General features: G+C 41.7%; 1 long non-coding RNA gene across 7 annotated transcripts; it reads right to left on the bottom strand.

Moving 5' to 3' along the window:
• Positions 1 to 1,539: 1,539 nt before the first annotated feature.
• On the bottom strand, positions 1,540 to 24,362 carry LOC126499672 (uncharacterized). Of its 7 annotated transcripts, XR_007591149.1 has the most exons (8): positions 24,144 to 24,362; positions 23,688 to 23,869; positions 12,110 to 18,893; positions 11,224 to 11,411; positions 5,376 to 5,526; positions 3,942 to 3,994; positions 3,170 to 3,267; positions 1,540 to 1,877 (listed from the first exon to the last, which is right to left on the bottom strand). It is a non-coding gene; the product is annotated as an uncharacterized lncRNA (long non-coding RNA). The 7 variants fall into 7 exon arrangements; XR_007591147.1 differs by adding an exon at positions 10,963 to 11,009 and having other exon boundaries at positions 1,540 to 3,994; XR_007591145.1 differs by having other exon boundaries at positions 3,170 to 3,994.
• Between the last annotated feature and the right edge of the window lie 1,422 nt (positions 24,363 to 25,784).

The raw sequence follows: 25,784 nt of genomic DNA, 5'->3' as shown, positions 1-25,784 counted from the left end.
CCAAAAGTGGAGATTCTAGTTACACGTACGATGGAACAAATTCCTTCCCTGGGATTTAGGACTAGCTTGGTGGTGTCTCAAACCAATTCTAAGAACCAGATCAAGACCTCTGCAAGCAGGAAAGAGTCAGACTGAATTGCTATCTAATTCAATCAAACAGACTCATCAATTCATTTATAAAATATTGCTTCAGCATTTATATTAGCTTTACAGAATTTTCCATGTGTATAGAATTTATCTTCCTGATTATGATCATATGCTTTAAGATCAGCCAAGTTTACTCTTTTGAATCTGGAATGAATTCCATTATAAAATTGATTTACCATTAAAAATGATTTGTTGTGATGTAACTTTTAAAAAAGATCATAGCTTTTTTCAATTCCCTCAAATGATCAGGAAAATCAGAAATAAGAATGAAATGAGAAGAGAAAGTGTATATATATATATATATATATATATATATACATATACATATGTATATGTATATGTATATATATATCTTTAGTAAACTTCCAGCTCTTCCTACAGGTTAGGGCAGGTTGAAAATGTCAATTGATTAAAGATTGGTCTGCCCTGAGAGATGATGAAAGGGAAATTTTAGGTCACTGGGGACACAGCTCTTACTTGAATGTTGACTGAAGGCGGATAATCAGATGCCTGCAGGATGACCTGTGGGACACCGCCACAGAGACTGGACAGACAAGGTGGATAGGCTGACTAGCACGTGTTTTCTAGATGTCTGTGCTTGACATTTTCTCCCAGAGAAATTCACAGTTTTGCAGGGAATTTTACAGAGCAAAACATGGAACATAAAGATTTACAAAAGCTTCAGAAACAGTCTTAACAAATGATGCAATGTTCTTCAAATATTTGCATTCAGTCCTGTCCACTGTACTCTCAGACATATAGGTCAGCTTCCCGAACTACTGCTTCAACAGGAAATCACGAGAATTCATTATTAATTATAAACATCTTGATATCATCAGAATAAGCACTTACAAATACTGTAATAAAATAAAAAGAAAAACAGTGTTCCAAGCAGGGTCTGCATTACAGGCTGATGCCCCAAAATTTTATCACCTGACCTTAATCCCAGTCATGATCATCGTGGTGGAAGGAGTGTACCATACCAACTCCCACAAGTTGCAAGTTGTTCTATGAGATGTAAAGTGCGCGCACACACACACACACACACACACACACAAACACACACACACAAAATGAACAAATGTGATTAAATATTTCAATAAAGGAAATATTTTTAGTAGGTGACAGTGCTCACTATATTCCAGAGAGCTAAAAAGACATGCTTATATACAGAGGGAAAACTCAGCTAATTTTCAAGATATTTGCATGAATACTTGTACCTATCTTATTCCATGATGGAAACTCAGAAGCAACAATTTCAGATGAAGGACCATTATGCTGTGACGTTGTATGACGCGCTTCCTGGGGCAATGAGAACAAACATGGACTAAAGCTAAACAGGAAGCAGTGACTGACCAAGGTAATGATGCCACCAAAGTCCAATTTGCTGAATCAGTGAGTTTATTGGGATTACTTACAGGACTTACAGGAGTACGAGTGAGGGTTTACATGGAGCTGACTTAGAGACAGCCATATCAATAAAAGCCCATCCTAGCATAGGGAAACCCACCAACAGATTTTGGAGAGTAACGGGGCAGATCTGTTGATATGTGACTTCTCCAGGCAGCTGGGCTTCTCTAAGAGCATCTGTCAGAAGTCAATTATTGCTTGAGTCACGAGTCACCCAGCCTGTAGCCCGCTTTTCAGCAGCCTGAGGTGATGGATACATGTCTCCTCGCAGAGCATCTATCTGAGAGTAGTCTCGAGGGAGTGTGAGATGCTCACGAGCTCTGGAAAAGGCAGGTAACAATCACATGACTGAAGGAGTTCCCCAAAGCTCTCCAGGTTCAGCTTCTCACTGCATCTTCAGCCCCAAGTCAGTTATATAACTAACTACCTCATGCTCCACTTCCTTGTTGCTCAATGGGAGGAATGTCTGTTCACTGTGTGTTGGAATTACCATAGAGACGAATGAGGTAATGAACAGAGGCAGCACGATTTCAGTGTTTCCTTTACCATATATTTTCCTGCTAAACACCAACAACATTTGAAATTGTAGCTTTTGCCTCAGCGTAGGCATATTTCCCCTGTGCTCCCTCTTTGTAACTAATATGACAACCTCCCTACTTGTGGTGCAAACTATTCTCTTTATTTCATTTTTTTTTAAATCTCCACCACAGAAACAACGCCCTTACTCTCCAACAATCAACCACCCTTAGAAGCCCCATCACGCCTCATTGTTAAATAACAGAAGTAACAGGAAAGCTGTTCAGAGGTACTCTAAAATTACCCAAGGGATGAGAAAAAGAGGTGTTTTCCTGTTTGAATGCCTTCAACCATGGATATCAAAGCAAAGATCACTGAAGCTGAGTGACGTGTCTCCTGCAAATAGCACCCCACCACTTTTACCTGAAGATTCATAAGCAAAAAAATATTTCCATTGTATTTTAAGAATATCCAGACTAGTGTGGCCTATTCCCACATCTGCCGTATTTAGTGAATGAGTCAGGGCATATTAACAAATGCTGTCACACCCTCAAAATCTCCCTTCCTGTTGGATATTTTATTGATTAAGTAGACGTTTTCATCACAAGCATACACAAGCTTCACCAACACAGCAACCGCTCAAGCGCGCCTGGGAATTTATGACAGTAACTTACTCTCGAGAGAGTTGCTACAGAGAGACTGTGTCTGCAGAGGCCAGTTGGCTGATGGTAGCTCCAGTGATGTGGAGAGGGAAGAGTGGAGCAGGTCCAGAGCCCAGTGACAGTTTATCTGGGCTCTGTTTAGCTCCCTAGCAAGCTATCTCTGTGGTGTAATATCTTATGATTGGGAGATAAAAACTTTTCAGAACATATTAACGTAACAGAACCCTATTCTACATGAACCAAAGAGCTAAGACTGCTATGTGGTGCATCTGAGGCCTAGAGCGGGGTGAGAGGCCTCTCTGGGCAGTTACCTGCCCCTCTGATGTTTCCACCGGTGTATTTGAAAAGTGTCTTGATTTACGGCTTCCTTTTGTTACTCTAAACCATCAGGAACTTACTTGTACATAAAACATGCAATTTGGGGTAAGCCAAACCTGTGTTCCAAGGACGTGGTCTCTCATATTTGGTTCCAGAATAAACTATCTCCTTTTAGGTGTCAGTGGTGTTTTTGCATCAATTTCTAAAGACATTCCTTTAGGTAAAGAGAAAAAAATCTTAAAATTTATACCCTCCTGTAAAAAAACAAAGTAGAAATTTCAATCGCACACTTTCTTGACTTTTGCTTTTCTCAAAAGTGTTCTATGAAGAAATAAGGAGCTCCATGAACAAAAAAAAAGGAAAAAAGAAAGAAAGAAAAGAAAAATGAAACAGGTAGCAAAGAATACCACAGCCTGGGACATGCAGCTCATTTCTGGCTTTCTTTTTCCTGCCACCCCCTTTGAAAGAAACCACTCAAACCTGTCTTCCCATGTGTCTATAGTTGTCTGTGAACATAGATATACAGCTAGAACTCATAAATCTGTCCGTTAATCCACACGGTCTTAACATTAAAGTTTAGTACTGGGTGCTGTGATGGGGGTAGGTGTCTTTTCCCAAAAGAAACTTGGAGAAATTATATTCCACTGTTAAAAGTGTAAGAAAAAATAACGACAACAATCCCAGGCCTCAGGCTATTTTTACGTGTGAAGGAAAATGGAATTTGATCAGGATTTGTGACTTCAGCTGCCTGCTTCAGAACCAAGGATCTGCCCTGTGATGGAGCGCCATTGCGTAGGACTGAGTCAATCTGGAAGTGAGAGCTTTGGAATGCCATCTGACTTTGCAGAGAGGCTCAGCCTGGGCAGCCAGCACTTTCCTGGCACTCACAGTCCTGGAGGAGGGTGCTGCTGATGTCACCGACAGGCAGATCATTTCCAGTTCTGCAAAGGAAAGAATAGGGATTCACCTTGACAGGAGGAAGAGCAAGACAGGCCCAGAGAGTGCTAGAAAGCTTCCCCCAGGCAACTGTTTCAAAGTGAGTCACTTACATTCCTAGGAAGAGATGAAGATCACAGGAAGCGCTGCTCACAGGTCTAGCGCAACAGGAGCCAAGCCAACCTGAATCCTGGTATTCAGGTCATCCCCAAACATGTGACGAAAGACCTTGCTATTGTTCCCTGCCTTCTCTCCTTTTATAGTAGCATTAATTCTGTGAGTACCTAAGCACTCACATGCGAAAACACTGTTTGGGGCTGCTGATAGGTAACGATAACCAGAAAAGAGAAAGAAATCCCAAAGCCTTGAAGATTGTGGGGAAAAGATTGAAGAGTAGAGAAAAGTGCCAACAAGAAACAGCCCTGTGCAGACAGGGGAGGTCTTGCTCAAGAAAGTGTCCTGTTGCCAGTCAGGGCTCTTGGTGGGCCTAGGATATGCAAATTCCAGTCCTCTGAGAAGATACAGTTGGCCTAGGGAAGGATCTAGGATTATCACTGTTTTCCAGGCTCCAAGTCACTGTCAGTGGTCGAAATAAATTAACAAAAGCCCTAACAAACAAAACAACTCATGTTGGAGTAATCAATCCACTAGGGATTCTCTACCGTAGCTTCCAAAGGATAGTCAACAGACCTCCAGCATTCCCAGGGCCTCTGTTTAGAATTCCCATTTCCAGTTCCCACTCCAGTGCTAAGGAACCAGAAGCCACACAGGAAAGGGAAGTCTGTCCTTCCCTTTTGCATGTTAAGGAACACTCAAGCTGACTCTGATGCCTACCAAACATTACCTGCCCAATACAGCAGCTGTTAGCCACACGAACCACTGAGCATACTGTCTGTAGTTAGTCCAACTGAAAGTGCTGGGTTCATCACACACTCGACTAAAAGGACTTGAGAAACACAATGTAGATCCATAGCTTATAGAAGTGAGGACCAAAGGTTGATCTAGGAGAGTATTGGGTTAACTATGCTAATAAAATTGGTTTCATCTGCTTGAATTTGTTTGCTTAAATGTGGCTGCTGAAAAAATTTCAATTATACATGTGGTGAGTTTTATATTTCTCTTCGGCAGTATGGCACTAAACTTTGAAAAACACTGCCATCGAGTAGTGGTTCTCATCTGGGGCACTTTGCTCCTGACCAGACATCTGGTAATCTTTGGTAATTTTTGGTTTTTCCAATGTGGGCAAGGATCCCGAAGGTATCTAGTACATACAAACTAGGGATGCTTTAAACTCTGTAAAGCACAGGAAAGCTCCTCATAGAAAAAGTCAACACTGTGAGGTTGGCAAACCTGCACTATTAATGTGATTCTGTTCCCTAGACTCACCTAGGAAGAGTTGAAAATACTGACTTCCTTGGCCCGTATCCAGATGATTTAAGTCTCTAGTGTGGAGGCCATGTACTGGAAGGTCATTTTGGTTTGGTTCAGTTTGGTTCCTCCTGAACTCTAATGCGCAAGCAGGACAAGAAAGGCTGTCCTGATGGGAAAAACAGAAGCAAATCATTCATATAAGCCTGTGCTGTCTGTCAACACCCCTCACCCTCATGCTGACCCGCAAATGTCCATTTCAAACACGTCTCCCAGTGATGCTGGTGCAGGGGTGGGGTGGGCATTTCCTACCAGTCAACAGAATCCTACTTATGCACCCTTCAGCAGGAGGGCACCCCACAGAACTGACTGCTGCTCTCTACCTGCAAGAGCAGACTTCCCTACCTCTTTAGCTAGAAGCCAGAGTGCAGTCAAAGTGTCTTCCGCAATTTAGCTGAGGCAGAACTAGCTCTTTCACTGGGGTGGGGGACATAAAGAAATGGTTAAAGAGGTCAAATCCCCACGTAATTCGTTCTTGCCTATATTGCAGGTGGGAATCAAAACTTTTGGGCATTGGGTTATCTTAAGTGAAACCTGTTTAATTTGACTCTTTAATTCCTTTCGAAATCCAATTTAGATCACTTCAAAATAAGCTTGTACAGATTATGAAACATTTTACAATAAGGCACACGTCTGCATTACACACACACACACACACACACACACACACACACACACACACACTCCTACTTACTTTGCTGGGTATAGTCACTTTGACCTGAACAGCAGCCTTGGGACATTTGCTCTGAGACTCTTCCTGAATTATCTGAATGGATAGCATCCCCATGTCCCCTGGTTTTTGCTCAGATGTCACCTTCCTTCTTAAATGATTCCACACTTTTCTTATCCCTCTAGTCCTTATCCTACTGGTCTGTTTGATTGCTTGTCCTATCCATAGCTGATTCCTTAGTTTAACAATATCATCAAACTTACACTGTACAATTTTTGCTTTGTTCACTGACATTTCTCAAATATCTAAAAATTATGCCTGATCAATAGTAGATATATAATAAATATTTGCTATTTGAATAAGCCTTTTTTAAACCTAAAGCTATTTAATTTTTTAAAGCTTTATTACTTTCATTAAAAAATTCTAAATTAATTTTTGGAGTTCATATAGTTGCTTCGCTCTAAGAAAATGGCCAGAAGGCTTATTTTACAAATAATCCCCACATCAGTTAAAGGTTCAAACACCTCTCTGAAACAGAAATGGTGTCACTATGGCTCCAAGAGGGTTGGTGAGGGACAATAACTAAAATGAAGGATGGGAGGTAGACTACTGAGTGTCTTATGGACCAGGATATGAACTTTGAATTTTGTGATTAGAGAGAATATTCAATGGTTAAGATTACTTGTTCTTCTGCAGAGGATTTGGATTCAGTCCCCAGGATCTACAGTAGTTGACAGCTGTCTGTCACTCTAGTTTCAGGTAATCGAAAACCCTCTCCTGGCCTCAGTGGGTGCCAGACGTGCATGCAATGTACTTACAGACATGCACACAGAATACCCGTAAACATAAAAAAAAAAATAAAAGTGGGCACACCAGGCATGCATGCAGTGTACTTACAGACATGCACACCGAATACTTGTACACATAAAAAAATAATCATTTTAAAAATGAGTTTGAATTATGGTTCTGATAATTAGGAAGCAATTGGAGACTTTAAGCAGTATGTTAGGCAGATGCTGAATTGAAGGTGTGACAGAAAGTCCCAGGGTCTTCTTGGAGGATAAGGTTGTCTCTTTTTTTAATTTGATGAACTAATTTTCCCTGGCCTTCTGGAAATGTGTAGAAAAATAAGCTTGGATTTGTTGGGTAGAGAAAAGCACGAACTAGAACTACAGAGTCACTGCTGGAGGGGAAAGGGAGCCATAACTCGGGCAGTAAGTGCTTGCCTTGTAAGCTTGAAGACTAGCTTGATCCCCGACACCACATAAAATAACCCATGTGTGATGGCATACTTGTCATCTCAGTACTAGAGGAATAAATAAGATCCCCAGAGCTCACCAGCCAGCCAACCTGTGCTACATGATGGGTTCTAGGCCAGCAAAAGAACCAGTCTCAAAAATAAAAGGTAGGCTATTCTCTGGCCTCAAGGATATGCTCATTCCTGCACTCAGTACAGGAATACACACATACACACACACACACACACACACACACACACACACACACCTCTCACACAAAATAGAGCTATGGGCTCAAATCATCTTCCCCGTACACAAATACATCCTAGAGACTCCTTTAACATGGGCCAACAGCAATACATCATGTGGGAACTTGTAAAAAAATGCGCAATTCTAGGCCCCACCCCAAAGCTCACAAACTCAGATCTGAACCCTATCTCTTCCCCTGGGACTTGGCTGTACAAAGTTGACCCATCCCTTTGTTTGTAGCTCTATGAGGACCATAGTGGAGAGAGATGGGAAAACTTTCTTCCCATTGTCTGGTTGCAAACCTGTAGCCTGAAGCCTGGGAATCAGGAAACCTGGATTTCCTACTCAGAACAAGAAGCTGTCAAAATATCGGCACGTCTGGGAGTTCAACATCAGAGCAAGTCAGAAGGAAGATGGCAAAAAAAAGTCACTCCCATCAGTCTCGCTAGGAAAGCGATGGAATGCACCGGGGACAAAGAAAATACATGAGCCTGCTTCCAAAAACTCAAGGACCTATGCAGAAGGATGCTAGTGTCTGAATGTGGCCCCTTTATATTGACTTTTTCTCTGCGTGAATAACTGAATTGCAAAAAAACAGGCACACTCTTCGTGACTGCTCATCTCTCTATCATGAATGTTCTTCCTCCAAACGTCTGTGTAACCAATCCCCTCACCTCCTCAAATCCTTTATCAAAATGGAGAATTCCCATGGTACCTCTTCAGCTCCTCAGCCCGAAGTTTCACATTCAGCTTTCGGTTCCCAGATTTCTCCAGTTCTAACATCCAGCTTTCCCTTTAGTCTTCCCATAGCATTTGCCCCTTGCTAAAATACCACAAAACCTATTTGTTTCACCTGTCTACCGATGCTATCTCTTGCTGACATGCAAGCTCTGTGAGGGAGGAGGGTCTTAGGTTCATTCTCTGTGTTAAACTAAGAATCTGGTCTAGAGCAATTCCTGCAACCCAGTGCGTGTACAACAAACACTAGCTAGCTAAAGGGAGAGTGAGCTTCTCAGGCAGGAGCGGTGGAGTTTGACAAACTGGCTGCTGTTGGATTCAAGCAGAACTTTGATTTGAACCCTGGTTTGGATGATGACCACATTCATGATCTTTCTCGTTAGTAAATTTTTAAGTTTTTGTTTTCTCACAGGTGAGATCAGTTTCACAGCACCACAGGAAAATTAAATAATACCTGAACCCTGCTCATCAGCTGCCCCTTTATTGCTGTTCATTCTCAGTTTCCACAGATTTACATCACTGTCGGAAACACTGCTTCTTATGCCTCTAGCAGCCGTTGCCCATGATTTCCTGGTTGTGTGGAAGCCAATCGCTGGCCTCAGGTTAAAGCCCATCGTTAACTGTGGGTTAAAGCCAATCACTAGTTGTCTGTTAAAGCCGATCGCTAGCTGTGGGTTAAAGCCAATCACTAGCTACAGGTTAAAGTTGATCACCAGAAAAAAAAAAAAAGTTGATCACCAGCTGCAGGTTAAAGCTGATCACCAGCTGCAGGTTCACCTTTGCTGCACAAAGAGTTGCTAGATTTTTCACTACTCAAGTAGATAATCTCTTTCTAAACTCGCGAATATAAAAAAACACATTTAACTCATCACATGCTTGTGTTGGAAGCATCATGAGGGCAGGAGGTTGGGTCTTTATCTTAACAAGTAAAGAAATAAAGGTCTCAGGTTAAGATATTTTCAGAAAGTCACATAGCTTGTTAGCAGAGAGGAAAACCCGAAATCTGGGTTTCCAGATTCCCAGCATTCCTTCCACTCCATCTGGCATGAAAGCGGTTGTTGTAAAAAGTCCCAAACTTTTCAGCCTGGCAGAGTTAGCACAACGTAGATAACTGAGGTCAGATCTAAGATGTCCTGGAATCCTCTCTATCTTAGTAGCTACTAATAGAACATGCTCAGTACATTTATAATGCACAAGTAATGGTTTGCCTGAGAAGAAGCCTTAGACAAGCCCTGCTTCTACACTGACAGGACATTCAATTCCTTCATATAGAATATAGAAGATTCTACACATGGGACGCTAAATCTGTCAGGTCGATGATGCCGGCTTTCTCAGCTTTCCTCATTTTGAATCTCTTCTATAGTCACTATCTGTTGCACATTTGGGTTGATATTTCTCGACAAACTCATTCCACTATTTTCGTTGAACTTTACCTTAAATATTGCTCAAGGGTATCAGAAATAGTAAAATCCATGGAATTATTTTGGTATCATTAGTAACAGCCCATGGATACAGTCTGAAAATTGGCCCAAATGCTCATCTGCAGGTAATTATAAACTTGGCCCTTCTACCTGCAACAGCCAATGACCAGATGTCAGGCGCTGAAAGACGGGCCGAATAAATAGTCAAGAATGCAAGATGTAACAGTCTGGTCTGTGATTAAGCCTCAAAAAAAAAAATTACTAAAAATAAAGCGAGGAAGCAAACAAAACAGTTGTTATGGAAACGTGTTTTGAATCACTCAAAGCAAATTAAAATCCCTCCTATTTGCCAAACCACTCAAGCTCCACTACACACAGTACAAGCCCATGCATATCAACATCATAAGATAATAAAAGGAACGGAATGCCGTGGTAGACCTCCATAGCAGAGCAGAACTCAGAAGAACGGGAAGGTGCTGAGTGGAAGGTGATCCCGAATTTCTTTACCTAAAGAATCCAACCTCTTAACCCATCTTAAGTTCATTCACTTATTCAATAAGTATTTATTGTCTGCCAAGTAGACTTGGAAACCTCAGGAATTCAAAGAGCGGCGTTTTTATGTATTACCCAGCTTAGACCTTGGAAAAGAAAGCCTCAGCAAACTTTGTTTTGCAAACAATAGGCAGATATAGAAATGAAAATAAGCGCACGCATGCACAGCAACACTCTGTCAATGTTGGGCTAAGGCTGAATGTGTAATGATACGGGGATGATTCAAAAAAACAAATATACAGGATATGTAAACATTCTAAAAGACTAAATCTAAGTTTCAGGGCTTGAGAAGGAAATACAATCCATAGTTTCACTCTAGCTAAGCAAAACATATGACCAAGGGAAGGCGAGAGCCTGGCTAGCACCCGTGGTAAGTAGGTAGGATGAATGAATGGGTGGGAGTCTAATGTACAGAGTCTGACGTGGAGTCTAGTGGACACTGGCACATCGCTTCCGTCATCACAGGCAAGTCTCTGCTACACAGATGTGTGGATGGGGCAGAAATAAGATGTATGCATTTTCAGCCCATTTCTTACCCAAAAGAAAATGCCCAGCAGAGATAACACAAAAAGATGAAACAGATTAGAAAAGCTATAACAAAATGCCAAATAATATGAAATAATAATAAGTTCCAGATCATTTCAGCCTCTAAGAAACAAACGAATAAATATTGCTACCTGTTTAGCTTCAGAAGATGAAGAGCAGTGGAGCTGACCTTATTTGGCTACGAAAAAAAAAAAAAATAAGATGCTGTCTCTATAGCAATTGCTCAGAGCCCAAACTATATGATAGAGTTGTTCCCAGCCTAGCTGAGCATGGTCATAGCACAGTTAGCCTTGCTAGCCTCCATTTCCACGTCAGCGACAGCCTTTACCAAGTTCATTGTCGTTCTTTTTAATTTCCTCCTTAAATGTATGCAGGTATTGAATTTGGCTTACCGTTCAGTCACATTTGCCAAATGGTCTTCCGGAATTCTCCCCGCACCCTCTGTCTCCTACACTACCAACATTCCCGCAGACAAGAGTTAGGCCTCCACCATCGTCAGCTCTCAGTCATTCATCTTCTCAGCTCGGCATTGTTTGTCTCTATCAAAGCCTCCATGACGGAATCTCATCTCCAACATCACCTAACAGGGAACCGGAAGAATGTGTAGCCTTAGGATATGACCCAGTGCTGCCAGGATGAGGGCAAAGGGGGGGGGGCAACGAATGAGAAAAAACAACCTTGAGAATCACGTGAAGGCTTCCTGAACAATGGACCCCACTGGCCCTGGTAAATTGAGTGTTTCTCTATAAACACCTGACAATAAGCCATTCATGAATCCACACAGGAGAGATTATAATTAGTGTATAAAATCAGATCATTAAACTATAATGCTAAAAATAATTATTTTTCAAAAATCTCCAGAGGTTTTTTTCCAAATAAAGACAAAACAATAATAAAAAGTAGAGATATCATTCTTGCCGTCTCGATGTCTTTTACTTTTTAGCAAAACGCTTAATCTATTCAGATTAGGTCTGAGACATGATCTTGAGACCCTGTACCAAGATTGGGTAAAGACACTAGAGAAATTATTTTAGTGTAAGTTACAGATGTTTAGAATGTATAATTTAAAACATCACATTTTGGGTCCTTCTTCATATGCACTGGATAGCATTACAAAACAATGCTTGTTAAAAAGCCCTTCTCTTCAGTCTCTCCTGGGCACAAGGCTAAACGGAGCATTTGATGCTCTATAGCTTTTTCTTGTTTCTTCTTGACACCCCAACTGACTTTCCCTTTTTAGTCCTAGGGATGCTGGAAACTACTATTAAATAAAAATACCTGGAAGAAAACCAATCTGAGGTCCATATGACACAAAGGAACATTTCCTCGGAGCAGACTGTAGTTGCTATAACCATGTTTAGTCTTCAGCGAGCAAAGCTTGGTGCACTTCGCTCATCAGCATGCAGCTAAGAAGGAGGCAGGTTTCTTTCCAAGCACATGTTTTTCACCGCATTGCTGGAATCACTACAATGAAAGGGCAGAAAGTCTTCCCAGCCCGCTCACATCCTTAGACTTCTTTGGAGAAGACAAAACAAAGCAGAAGACAAACGGCATAAGCAATAATGGCTTGGCTCTTCCTGCTTATTAGGGTGGTTTTTTTTTTCTGCATTCTTTGAAAATCTATTCAGTCCTCTTGTTAGTAGCATCTCTTTCATTGTCTTCTAATCCAATGCCATGTCCTTTCCCAAACACTTGAGAAATTATCATTTTCATTCAACATCATTTAATTTCCTGAACAAATACAATTTTAAAATACGAGAGGCTCAGGTACACATAGAGAGCTTGTTTTAATTTCCGGTTTGCCCTTGTAATTGTGGTTTTAGGAAAACTGATGAATATTTGAAATAGATTTTCTGTCCGTGTGGTCTTTCTCATCTTAAAGGGAAAGGTGATCATGTATTTTTAAAAATTGGTTCCCACATAAAATCTCTGGTTAATTATGTTTTACATAATTTAGTTGCTTATATTTGGTCACAACACACCTTTATATGGGTGCGTGGGAGGTGGAACAGAAAATGAAATTAAAATCACAACAGTTTCCATGCTGCCAATACTGAGAGCAGAAAAATTGAAAAGATTGAACAATGCATCAAATATTCACTTCCGAGTATATTGTTACTTTAAAGGTAATTTTAAGTATGAAATAATAATAATAACGAGGCAATTCCCTTTATAACCTTTTATATCCCCTCCTCTTCCTAAATACTGTTTTTGTGTTTATGTATATGTTCCAGGAAGAGGAAGGGAATAGATACAGAACATCATAAGCATGACTTTTAATCTGTATTTACCTTTCTGCTACCTCGTAACATTTTCCTCTGTCAGCAAGTGTAGATTAGTCTCATGCTTTTATAGAAACTTTATACTGCTTCGTAGAATGCTTATACTATAAATGACTTACGCTCTTCCCGACTTGAAGACATTCTTGTCAGCGACAGGCAGAGATAGCTCCAGGATTTATTATAAAGGATCCCACGGAAAATCCTCGCTTTACACAGTCTCTGTGTAGCAGTGAGCATGACTGCAGGAGAGAGCCTTAAGAAGAGGGATTCTCAGCTCAACTACCCTCACTTACAGCCTCTTCACCTAATATGCAAAGATCTGGGCAATCTTGGGTTGCTGCTATGCAAAGCATGAGGCTGCACGTTTTCCTGTTTCTCACAAGCAGACACCGTGAACTGCTTCTCTTACGTCCTTTTTAAAACAGGTTCTTAAACAAAAGCGAGAATGCAGCAGTTTGTTCAGAAGGTAACTCCAGGAATCACTGTAAACGAGGCAGGGACGTGAGTACAGAGGAAAGAACATCAAAAAGGAGCGCCTTGAGCTGCCCACTACCTCTCCTTAAAGAGTGGGCGCCTTCCGGGCTTGAGTGAAGCTCAAGGAGTTCCCAAAATACAGAATTTTAATGCTACAACTGAGAGAGCTCCAAAGATATGAGGAAAGTTGGCCACCCTACTCTGCAAACAACTGGGACTCAATATTTTCTGAAGACCACCGGAGAGGCCATACACAATGCAATTTTGAGTTTTCCCAACAAAGGACAAGGAAATAGGATATTTATGCACTAACATTTTTCTGAACAGGATCACATTGAGGCATTGTATTTCATTTCCTATTTTATCTTGACAAGAATAGGTCATATTCTGGTATCTATAATTAACTGTCTAGAAGAAAAACCAAGGAAGTTATTAGCATAACAAGGAACTTCCTGAAATCGGGCTCTAATGTCGCCCACTGGGAGGGGATATAGCATCAACCCAACCTAGAACAGGACTGCTTTCCCCAGTTGGGTTAGCACACAATCCCACGTCAATGATGCTTTCACTAGCATTTCCTACTCATTAGGGAACATAGCCTTGTTTCATATTTGCATCCGTTCTTGCAATTCCAAATCTCTGAGTTTTTAAAGGCAGTTTTAGGGAAAGTCACACTCCTAGACTGGGTTGCTGACATTTACAGTAGAATAAAAATGTGTCCAGTTTCAAAATATGTGTGCCTGAGAGTAAGGATGAGGAGCAGAGTAAATACTAAAGGTGAAAAGCGATGATATGGTCATGACATTCCCAGGGTCACAAGCCCGGTCGCACTTCCCTACAATGAGAGGACAGAACTTGAGTGCACACCAGGTACAGTTTTTAGGTTCTCACAGAATTGACTTGCAGCCACACCTCATCTGAGTCTCTCTGGTCAGATTCCTTTCCTCCCACACTTCCTCCCTGGTGTGTTTTCAAATGACTCCTCCATCTCTAAAGACTGCCATCTGATGTGAGTGTCCCCTACATCCTTGTACTACTGCAGGAACCACTGCTGTCTATTTCCTTCAAGACTCCATCATTGTATTATAATTTTACCATAAGGAAATCAAGGATATTTAACAGAGCTTTCAAGGGGCATTATCACTGATACATAGCACATTCAAATCCTTGTACAACTCCAAATGCATGATATTATGTAGCTCATAAGCAGCAGTCTGAGAGGCTCACTAAACCATAAGGACATTTGGAAGTTATATAAACATAAATTTAAACTTCAGGCTCTCTTGCTTCATTCATAAAGCCTTCATCCATCTCCTTAAGCACCCGAGACCTGCTGTGGTTTCTCTTACCTTGTTCTGTGCGTTCCACTTCACTGTGTCTTATCACATTACAGCTTTTGCTCAGGCTTCCTTCTCATTAGGATTCGAACTGACAGCATCGGGAAATAATGGCATGTTGATAGCTTTATTTTGGAGTGGGAAAGCACTCCATAAAGTTTATGCCTCATAAATGAATTGATTCATCTTCTAAAATTTTATTCTAGTTGTCCCTATTTTAAAGAGTAAATCACCCCCTCCCCATTTTATGAATTGTAAAAACCTGATGCTCAGAGCAATAGATGAATTGCTTAGGTTACCAAAGTCATAACGAAGGAAAAACTCCTATGGAGCTTCTATGGGTACTTCTCCTCCATTTGCGTTTTCCATTTCCTCTTTCTCTCTCTTGCTTCTCTGGAAAGAGGAGGTCACCTCGGGCATTCATCTCCTATCTACCCACCTGGTTTGACCTCCCCCTGCTACCTCAGCACTTTTTTCTACCGCTGTTGCTGTACCCTTAAATCACTCTATGGCAGAGAAGCTCTGATTAGCTTTTTCCTGAGATGCCATCACTGCATCCCGCCACAGGTGTGCTGTGAATACCAGAAGCATGACAAGTCTCCTCCTGGTACTTGATGCCCTGGAGGCCTTCTCTGAATCGCTATTTTCCTCTTTCTGTTTGAACTGTTTAACTACATAAGAGTTCAACTGAAGTCTGTTGAACTTTTACATTTCTATAATTCTTTGTCTTCCCCACCAATCTGATTGCTTATCATAATATGCACAGTAGACACTCAACGGTCTTTAATGAGGATGATGATAAGTTCATGTGCCTTTGCAACCTATGGGATGGAAACTATAGGTATGTGTTGTGCATTTATCATGTGTGTGCTTACACATTTATAACCTTAGGGTTCTTATTCTTGAGAATGAAATAGTTAAACTTAAGAGAATGGTAATTGATAATAGCAAAAAAAAAAAAACAGACCAGATTTCACAACTGTGGCTTTCTTTAATAAGGTGGGGTTGATTCTTAATTTTAGTTTCGTTGGTAAGATCAATTTAGCTAAAAATATGACGAGAAGAATTTATACCTTAAGAACTGATATTAGCCTGGTTTTCCCGACATAAAATTCTTTATTTAATGTGCTCCCTTACAGATGCCAAAGGACTGGAGCCTGAGATAAAATCCTTTATCATTTCAGCAGCTGCTAAAGCCTGAAGGCAACTTCTGTTGCAAGCTTGAGGCTCAAGGAAGGGCCAGACACTGGAAAACATTTTCATAGGTCAATGAGTAATTCAGAGAAAGCAGCTCATATTTTCACCTTGTCCCTGCTTTGGCATGGTCTTCGAGGTTTCACTTTTACCTTAAATTTCTTCTTAAAGAGACATGTAGAGGCCTTTATGGTGTACAATATAGGATATGTTTAAAAATGGAAAACAGAACATTTTTGGTGGAAGAAAAGTCTAGTTAAAAGCCTGTATTTAAAAAATCCTCAAGGTATTTGAAGATAAGCAATGATTTTTTTTGTTTCTTCCTGATTAAAATAGGTGTGAACTTCCTAGAACTGCTGGAAATCATACAGTCAAAGGAGAATTCACTTGAAGAGAAGAATTCCTAACTTGACCAAAAAAAAAAAAAAAATACTAATGCCTAAGTCTAGAAAGAAAGACAAAGGATGGGGTTTAGATTTTCTCTCCATACACTAGTACACAAGCAGAAAGTCACACTCCTCAACGTGCACAGAGTTTCTAAAATAAAAATCTTAACTTGGGTTTATAATCCATGCATTCTACTGCCCCCAAGAGAAGGTTCATTTCAAAACCTCAGTGTTTCAGAGGACCAGGACTGGGTGGTACCTAAGAGAACTGTTTCTACAAGGACATTTGGGACCACTTACTCAGTTCCTAGAGCTGTTTTTCAACCAGAAGCAAGGAGGTTTAGAGTTTCCCATTTAAAATAGCCAACAAAAACTTAAGGAAGTACACAAAACTACAAAATCTAGACGAAACAGGGGGAATATATTGATACCAAAAAAAATAATATTGGTATTAATTCTCTCTGATCAGAAGCCACCAACTAGAAAGAGGGAAATCGAAGAAATGTCACAAAGGCCATTGATTTGCATAGCTCTAGGTCTTAGAGAAAACGCAAATACAGAAGGTACAACGGTGACAACCGAAAAAACATATGTATGCACAAAGATTGTTGACAAGACGTTGTAAATCAAGAAAACCTGGTTTCCTACTTGGATAGAATTGGGAGGGTTTGGTACAATCCTTCTGAGAACAAAGCAGTCATTATTCTTTATGGAATACACTTCAAAATGGGTGACTGATAACAGAGCTATATTTTCAGCTCTCTCTTGATTTTTCAAATGTTGACAGAGATCTCACTAAATTTCTTCTGATTCACCACCCCAAGTGAGATTACCAATCTGTGTCATCAAGACTAATTAGGTCATCAAGTTCCTAAGGCCAAAATGCTGGGATTTATGGTTAGCCACGGAAAGGACCAGGAAGTCTAGACATAAGAAAGTCTATGTGTCTGTGTGTCTATCTGTCTATGTGGATCATGAACTGTCATACGGGGCTGATTGACAGATTAAGGTAAAGCATTTGAGGAGGAAAAAAAAGGAGGGAGCATTAAGAAAGGAAGGGAGGTATTTTGCTATCATCCCAAAGAACTACAAGTTAAAACCCAGAACAGGTTGGCTTACCTAAAATATGGTTCAGAACATGTAGTATATACTTAAAACAGGTAAGTATACAGGAAAAGAAAATTAACCTTTAACCCTTACGCTTACATTTCCAGAAGCCCCTGGCTAGACTATCAATGCCCTGTACAGTATGTCATAGAAACTTTATCAGGATTTCTTAGTCACCATCAGACTGCCTTGTTCTTCAGAAGGACTAGGACCCGACTTTAGTACCAAGGTTAACAGCAGGAAAGAGATACCATGGGAAGGAGCCAAAAGCAGTGAAGGGCAGTATTATCACTTTATACAGCACTTCAAAGGGACGCCAAGCAATAGTTGCCTGTTTAAGGGGACCGATATCTCAAAGTCACCCTGTTAATAACCCCAGAGGAACCAGGAAAAGGTTAGATAGAGCTCCTTGGTAAAGCTAGCATGCTTCTGATTCATCCCACACCACCCACATGCCAGAGAAGAAATCGGAGCTTGCCGCAGCCTTCTTCCCCTATTAAACAGGCGTTAAGTAATCTTATTTGGGGCCACCTGTGACCACTGTCCCACTCCAAAGTTCATTATGAAGTTTGGACTGTGCTATTAGGTCAAACTATGAGCTTCAGTGTGTGCTGCAGTCAGAAAGAGCCAGACCGCTCTTAGGAAAGAAATTCTGTAGACAGACAACTAGAGACATATTTGGTCAAAAGAAAAAGTGATGCCAGGGGGATTTCCAGAATCTCCTAACTGAAGGACGGTGAGTTAGCAGAGGGAATCTACCAATCACGGGAGCTAGATTTTGTTATGTTTTTTTCTGTTTTAAAGGAAAAGGGAACTTGACTACCAGGAAAAACATGTGTCAAAAAGGAAACATACAATAATCAGCTCTGTGGTCAGGAGGGAAAATGCTTCGATGAAAACTATTTCACAGCAAACACCAAAGCTCCCTCTAGCAAGGTCTCACCGTGGATGTTTTTCAGATCTCCGAAGACGTTATTAATGGTTTCGCTCTCCACAATATTATAAAGCATTTTCAAAGGCCTGCGCTATCTCCGTTTATAGTGTCTCAGAATGAAGGAACAGAGTCCATTTTTAGCCAATCAAATAGCTCTTCGCAAGGTGGTGCTTTTGAGCCCAGACAAGCCACAAAAAGTACAGACTCAACTAGATATTCAAGGTTCCCAAAACACACACATACATCACCGCTAGCAGCAAAGACAGGCGCCACAGACCGTTCTCCCACACTGGTCTCTGTTTTGAGTAACTGTTTCACCATGAAGAATTTTCTCTGGGCTTCTTTGCACTAGAAAGAAAAGGACAAAAATATCACGCCCTGGTTTATCACAGAGCAGACCTTTTTTTTTTTTCTTTTTGCTTTCTCTTTGTGAAAACTTCAAGGGTTTCTGATTGCCCACAAAAATTTTACAAGCTAGTCCCACAACCCTAATGCAACTGTTTTAAGAACAAGGAAGCGCAAGAGCCTCCCTAGGGCAGTGGCTGGGTGTTTAACTGCTGGTGCTAGCCACAGGGGCCTCACCTCTGCTACAACAGCTCTGACCACCAGAGGAAATGTACACAGACCCCCCAGCCACCCGCTATGGGAAGAGAAACAGATGTGCAGCCTGTGACACCAGGAGGAAGCTGCAACCTTGGCCTATGCCTAAAGAGAATTGAACGGGGGCATTTTCACACCCTCTTACTCTCTGATCACTTGCTGTGTCCCACTAAAACCTTTCTTCCTCCCAACAAGGCCCTTTCTACTTGATGACATTTTTCTTTTACCCTCTGGGTTTAATTACAGATGCTTCTTGAGAAGAGTAGAGGATTCTTAACTGGAGCATAGGCAACTTACCAGCAGCTACACCACTAAGGAAAATAAACTCTCTCCTCTAGAATCCTTTACCTGGCTGTAGTCTGTCAGGGAGGGGTAGAGCCCCAGGAACCTCCCACTGATGCAAGAAGAAGGTGATGGGTCCAGTCTTGGGCACGTCTTACGGAGGCTATCATGGCTGCAGTGAGTTCCTGGCTGCAATGGCTTGTGTCATGTCCGGACGATCTAATTTATTTATTTATTTTGCATTTATTTATTGTGTGTGTATGTGTTAATGGTTAGGTGTATGCACCCATGCAAACACATGAGTGCTCACATTCACTAAATGTAGAGATCAGAAAATACCTTGTAGAAAGCGGTTCTCTCCTACCTGCCGTGTGGATTTTAGGAATCAGATTCAGGTCCTCACGCTGAGCAACAAAGGCCCTTGCCCACCAAGTCTCCTATGATCCCATTAGGAATTTTCTTAGTGCTCCTCCCCAACCTCTTAACTATGTCCTCCCTTGTGGGTAATATAGATGTCCGGCTTAGGACCAAGCACGCTCTGATTACTCACCTTCTGCATTTTGAGCAGTCGTGGGTCTCTAAATCAGCCATGACCTGCGGCAAAAAGACACTTCTCTCCCGAAGGCTTAGAGCAGCCCTAATCTATGGGTATACACCTAAGCATTTGTAGGGCAGTTTAACATAGTGTGCACCTAAGATAACAGTGATGAGCCAAGAAATTCTTCCAAACGTATTTCTCTTGGAGGAAACCCTGTGGGATGCTCACATCACTTCAGTATCTGGCTTTGTCAATAGGTTACCTTAAACAGATGTACCTTTAGCAAGCTAATTTTTAATTCCTTCTGGCAAAAATGAACAGCACTCTATCCGTGAGTAGATTATCTTGGACTCTGTGTACTTAAGCAGGCCATGTCTATACAGCCATCAGCTTTTTAAATATTCCTCTGTGGCGGGGTCTATTTTTCCACCCTTGCATGTATTCTATCGTGTAAGCACTGTGATGAACTGTGTGGCAGAAGTAACATTCTGCCTGCAATAAGTCTTACATCTAAGAGAGAGAGCAGTTTTCACCTTGTTTTTGAGAGCACTGGATGCCACATTAGAAATCTCCCTTGTGCTTCCGAGACCATTGGGAGGGGCTATGAGATGATGCGGAAAGAGAGGACCAGCAAACCCAGCCTAACACAAACCCCCACCAAGCAGCCAACATGAGACGCATCAAGTAACCAGGACACCAGGCAAATACCACCAGGTAACTCCTAGGGATGCCACGTGGACAAAAATATAACCTAGAAAAGTTGCCTCTGAATTCCTAAGCATAAAAGAATGTTGTTGAGTTTTTGCTGTTGTTATTCCCCAAATCTGGGAAATAATCTGCATTCACTGAGGGCCAACTCCCAGCCTCTGGGAGAGGAGCATATGATTTAAAACACCAAATCCACAACCACGAAGAACTTGAGAGGCTCCGCATTCTGTAATCAATTAAAAAGTTGTGCATGTTCCATGGTGTGCACCCAGAGGAAAGAAAAGCTGAGGAAACAAGACATGGCACTGGCCTGTCAGAGAGGCTTTCTGAAGGCCGGGTCATGCAACGTGGACTTGTAAAAGCTGTATGTGGGGCTGGAGGGATGGCTGGAGGGATGAGAGTGTTGCTGCTGTTCCAGAGGACCAGGGTCCCAATTTCAGGACTCATTTCCGGTGACTTACAACCACCTGAAATTCCAGCTCCAAGAGATCCAATGCCCCTTTGGGTGGCAGTAAGCTCATGCTTGCCTGACACACAAACACACACACACATACACACACGACACACATATATACATATACATAAAAAATTAGAAATCTTTTAAAACTAAGTGAAAAGAAAATGTGTATGTACGCTAGCTTATTGTCCATCTTTCCAAGAAACACTTCTGTGTAGCTGCTACATGTGTCGTCGGGTTTGTTAACCACTGAGGAAACAAGAATTTTATTTATATGCAATTTCTGCCCAGGAAAATCCAGCTCTCCAATAAAACATTGGCTCACCAATATGCAAATTTAAAATTGCCTTAACTAAAGGAGTAGGGTATTTTCTGCAAAGGACCAAGAGTAAATATAGCAGCCGTTGCATATTTAAAGCAACTTGTAACAATATATAAAGAAATGAACAAAGAAAGATCCTTATATATACACACCAAGGATTAAATACCATATATTCCCATGTGCTTTGACATACTAGTTTTTACTGTTTATAATCATCTTAAAATGTATAAGCCAGTTCTCAGCTTACAAGTTACATAAAAATAAATGGACTTAGTCTTTTTTCCAGTTAGTTTAGATGGGCCTAAAACAAGCAGAGCTCAATAAGTTCATAAATAAAATGCTCATAAATAAAATTAAAAAGGTGATTCCTTTGCATTGGCTGCCATGTATGCAAATTATAATCTGCCTTCTGATTTTGACTCTTTCTATCCTCCTGATTGACCCTGGAACCCAGGGAAGCTTGAAGACTCCAGACAGGGTTGGGGCGGATCAGGTTGCTGAACATGTTGGAGAAGAGGAAGAGCCACAGAGAACGAGAGGGTTACACATTCATAGGAAGCCTGATGTGTGAGCCCCAACCAACAAGCACTCAAGCAGTGACAGGGACACTTTGAGGAGGAAGAAGTGAGCACTGTTATTGTCTATTTCTAACTTTTGTGAACTTTCAGATTCTGTGAGCAAAGTTTCTTGTGGAAGGTCCTTGAGACCCCCGGAGCTGGACCAATTAGAAAATCAGAAATAAAGTAGAAAACTTGAGTTGTTCTCGCTATTGAAATGTGAGTTCTTATTTCTTTGGGGCAGCCACCCCATACTTCCTCTAACTCTGTCCTCCACCCTGTACTGTAACAAGCTGGTCTTGGCAAATAGATTGCTAAAGATTTAACAGTTAGCATGCCTGTTCGTTGTAATTGCTTTGTTTTCATATAAAGATCTTCTAAAGCTACTTTAAAAGTGCAAATCTATGCAGTAGATCTTCGCAGGAAGCCTCTTTGCACCCACACAGAGGCCCCCAAGTATGATTATACCAAGGAGCTGTCTCTACTGAGGGAAAACACACACATTTTGTCCTTTGTGTCCCGGGGTAGGTTGGTTGCCTCCATGCAACCTTCTCATGTTTTTGGTGACACAGAAATACGCTCTCGTTCACTAAGGCAGTCACTGTGACCTACATCCTCCCATCCTAGGGCATGTTCTGTCTTCCTCTTCACTTCAGGAGGATATTGATGCACGAATTCAAATCAGCCTTGACCAGCTGATGACATCAGGTTTCTTCAGTTCGCAAAGGCACGCAATTAACAGGATTGAGCTAATGGTGTAAACAAGCCCAAGATAGGTCTAGTTCTGCTCGGGGTAGGGGGGGTAGAAATTGAAAGCTATTAACAATACATATTTTGTATGAATTTTATAATTGATGACTAAAGAGTGGTAGGGTTTTTTGCTTGCTTTTTGTTTTTAATTTGGAAGCTAGTGATCCTTTTTCAATCAGACGTTTCCACTTTGCTTAATTTAATAAAGCTTCCAACATCTCAAAATTGTTGAGACACAGGATGTCACTATCTTCCTCAGGCTGACCAGGAATTCCTGAGCCCCCAGAATGCTCCTGCCTCAGTTTCCCTGGTAATAGCATTCTTTTTTGTTGTTGTTGTTTTTGTTTTTCAAGACAGGGTTTCTCTGTGGCTTTGGAACCTGTCCTGGCACTAGCTCTGTAGACCAGGCTGGTCTCGAACTCACAGAGATCCACCTGCCTCTGCCTCCCGAGTGCTGGGATTAAAGGCGTGCGCCACCATCGCCCTGCATAATAGCATTCTTTTTAAAAAATAGATTCTGTCAGACCTTTTTTTATATCCCAGGCTCATTCCTTACTACTTTAGCTTTTTTTTTTGGGGGGGGGAACCTAACAAAAGTCTTAAACTGTGACGATGGATGAAGGTTTGCTTGTACTCTTTGGCATTGTTTTCTGTTAGAATGAGCCCCATAATGGATACATCACGTGTTTAGATGCAAACAGTGCTTTGGTATTCAAAGTTTCCCAACATATGTCAGGAGCACAAATTTAAAGGCAAAGAGGAGCAGAAGAACGGAGGAAAACAAGATGGTAGAAAGGAAAAAGAAGAAGTGAGAAGAAGGAAGAAACTGGGGTTCCAGACTCACGAGGATTCCTCCCCACCCTTCCCTCTGTGCTTTGCCCAAGAAGCAGCTTAACCTTTCCCCTACTAAGGGGAAAGCCCTTAGTACCTTCCTTCTGTGTAAAGGTTAGCAACAGTGCCATGAAGTCATTGCATGAGGAGTGAGGCAATGAAGATCTTTCAAACTTTCCAGTTGTGGCACAGCTTCTCTTTCCACCTGGCAGGCTGCTAAGAGCTCTGCCAAGAGCAGTGTTCTGCCAGCATCCAAGTGCCCAGACCACCCGGGGCCATCTGGAAGGAAGTTCAAACTTGTCAACACCCAAGCTGGGATGACTGAGTCCTACATCCTCAAACATGCCCCTTGACTCCAGTCCATTTGTTCTCTAGGAAGCTACAGTGCTCAGGTATGCACGCACACACACACACACACACACACACACACACACACACTCTCTCTCACAAAGACTCAGAAATGTAACTCTGCGGCCAAGTGCATACTTAGTTTATAAGAGGCTTTGGATTCCATTGCTAGCACCCTAAAAACAGAACAGGGGAGATGGCCCACCTGGTAAAGTACCTGCCGCAAGCATGAGGACAGGAGAAGCCACGGAAAACTCCAACGGAAGAGTAGTTTGGTGCTTCTGTAAGCCTCGTTTCTGAGATGGAGGGAAGGAGACATTGGAAACAGGTAGGTCCCTGGAGCTCTTGGCTTTTTACAGCAGATGCTATCATCAGAATCTAGATTCCAACACTGAGATGTCTAAAAAGAACAGCTACATGTGAAGGTTCAAACCCTCTGGTAAGAGCTGCCGACTCTCACCACTTCTGTTCCTTTAAAATGTCAATGGCTAACCGACACGCCCGGCTCGTGTAAAAGCATGGCCTCGCCACAAGTGTTGTGAAATCAGTGGCTTATGTGTCAACTACACTAAGAATAGAAGGGGTGATATCACCTATTTCTCCCTACCATCAGAAAGGAAGAATAAAGTCATATTTGGAGAAGGAGTGTCAAGCATGTACTATTGTTCATACTTGTTCTCTTCGCGGAGGACTTTTCTTATTGCTATTGTTTTAATGTGATAATATTCACCCCCTCACACAAATTAACATTTCCCTCTGTGGATATCCTTTTCCCCAAACTATGAACAGTGGCTCATGTCTCTAATAAAGAGCTGCAGGCCACCCCTACCCCTCTCCGGGCCTTAACTGTCAGAGCCCAGACACTTCTTTCCGCCGCAGCCTTCCCAGATGACTCTCAAAGGGAGAGCCACCGATTTGGTGTTAATTTGTTAGAGTAGTCCTATGAACACAGGACAACAAGGTCCTTTATTCTCCGTGTATAAAGAGAATTGAGGTCCACAGAGACTAACAGTCCTTTTAGGACCTCCAATGGCATGAAGAGAATTCACACTGGAACAGCCTCCCTCCAGCCCTTCACTGTGCTATGTTTTGCCCCTTCCTGGGATCTTTCCTAAGTGGCAGTCTGTTATCTACTAGGTATGTCACCTGCAGATTACTTTCGTCTTAATCCCCTCCGTGGGAACTAACTGAACGGTGTCCTTGCTCCACTGTAAGTCAGCTTACCAGCTGATGTCCCCAGTCCTAGGCAGGCCATCTGTTGAAGAAAGCTCTACGACCCCAGAAATCCTCACCTTCGTTTCCACTGAAGGCCTTCTGTCACTACCCACATAATAAAGAGGACAGTGGGTCTACGGAAAGGGACACACACACGCACACACGCGCGCACACACACACACACACAAACACTATTCAAGCATGCACATACAAAGGAAGGAAGCTTAAAACCCTAAACATCATGGAGTTTGACAGAGGGACCTGTTGGCATCAAAATCCAAGATATATCTTATTTAAAAAGTAATATAAAAGTCATCAAGCAACCTAAAACCACATTTCTTCCTATATTTCACCTCTCTACCTTGTCATATTACAGCTTGATATGGGATTCCCCTCTGTACGTTATAAATATGTTATATGTTTTGTTGCCACTGGATAATAAAGAAGCTGCTTCAGCCTACGGGGCAGAGTACAGCCAGACTGAAAGACTTATAGAGAGAGAGTCAGCAGAGCCAGGGAGACACTGTGTAGCTTCTGAAGGAGAGAGGAGCCAGAACCTTCCCATTAAGCTGTAGTCTCATGGAAATACGCAGATGACTAGAAATGGGTTAACTCAAGATGTAAGAGCTAT

Source organism: Alexandromys fortis, unplaced genomic scaffold, assembly GCF_014885135.2.
Source record: "Alexandromys fortis isolate MF-2015 unplaced genomic scaffold, M_Fortis_MF-2015_v1.1 scaffold_37, whole genome shotgun sequence".
Classification (NCBI taxonomy): Eukaryota; Metazoa; Chordata; class Mammalia; order Rodentia; family Cricetidae; genus Alexandromys; species Alexandromys fortis.
This window is presented reverse-complemented; position numbering and strand designations above follow the sequence as displayed.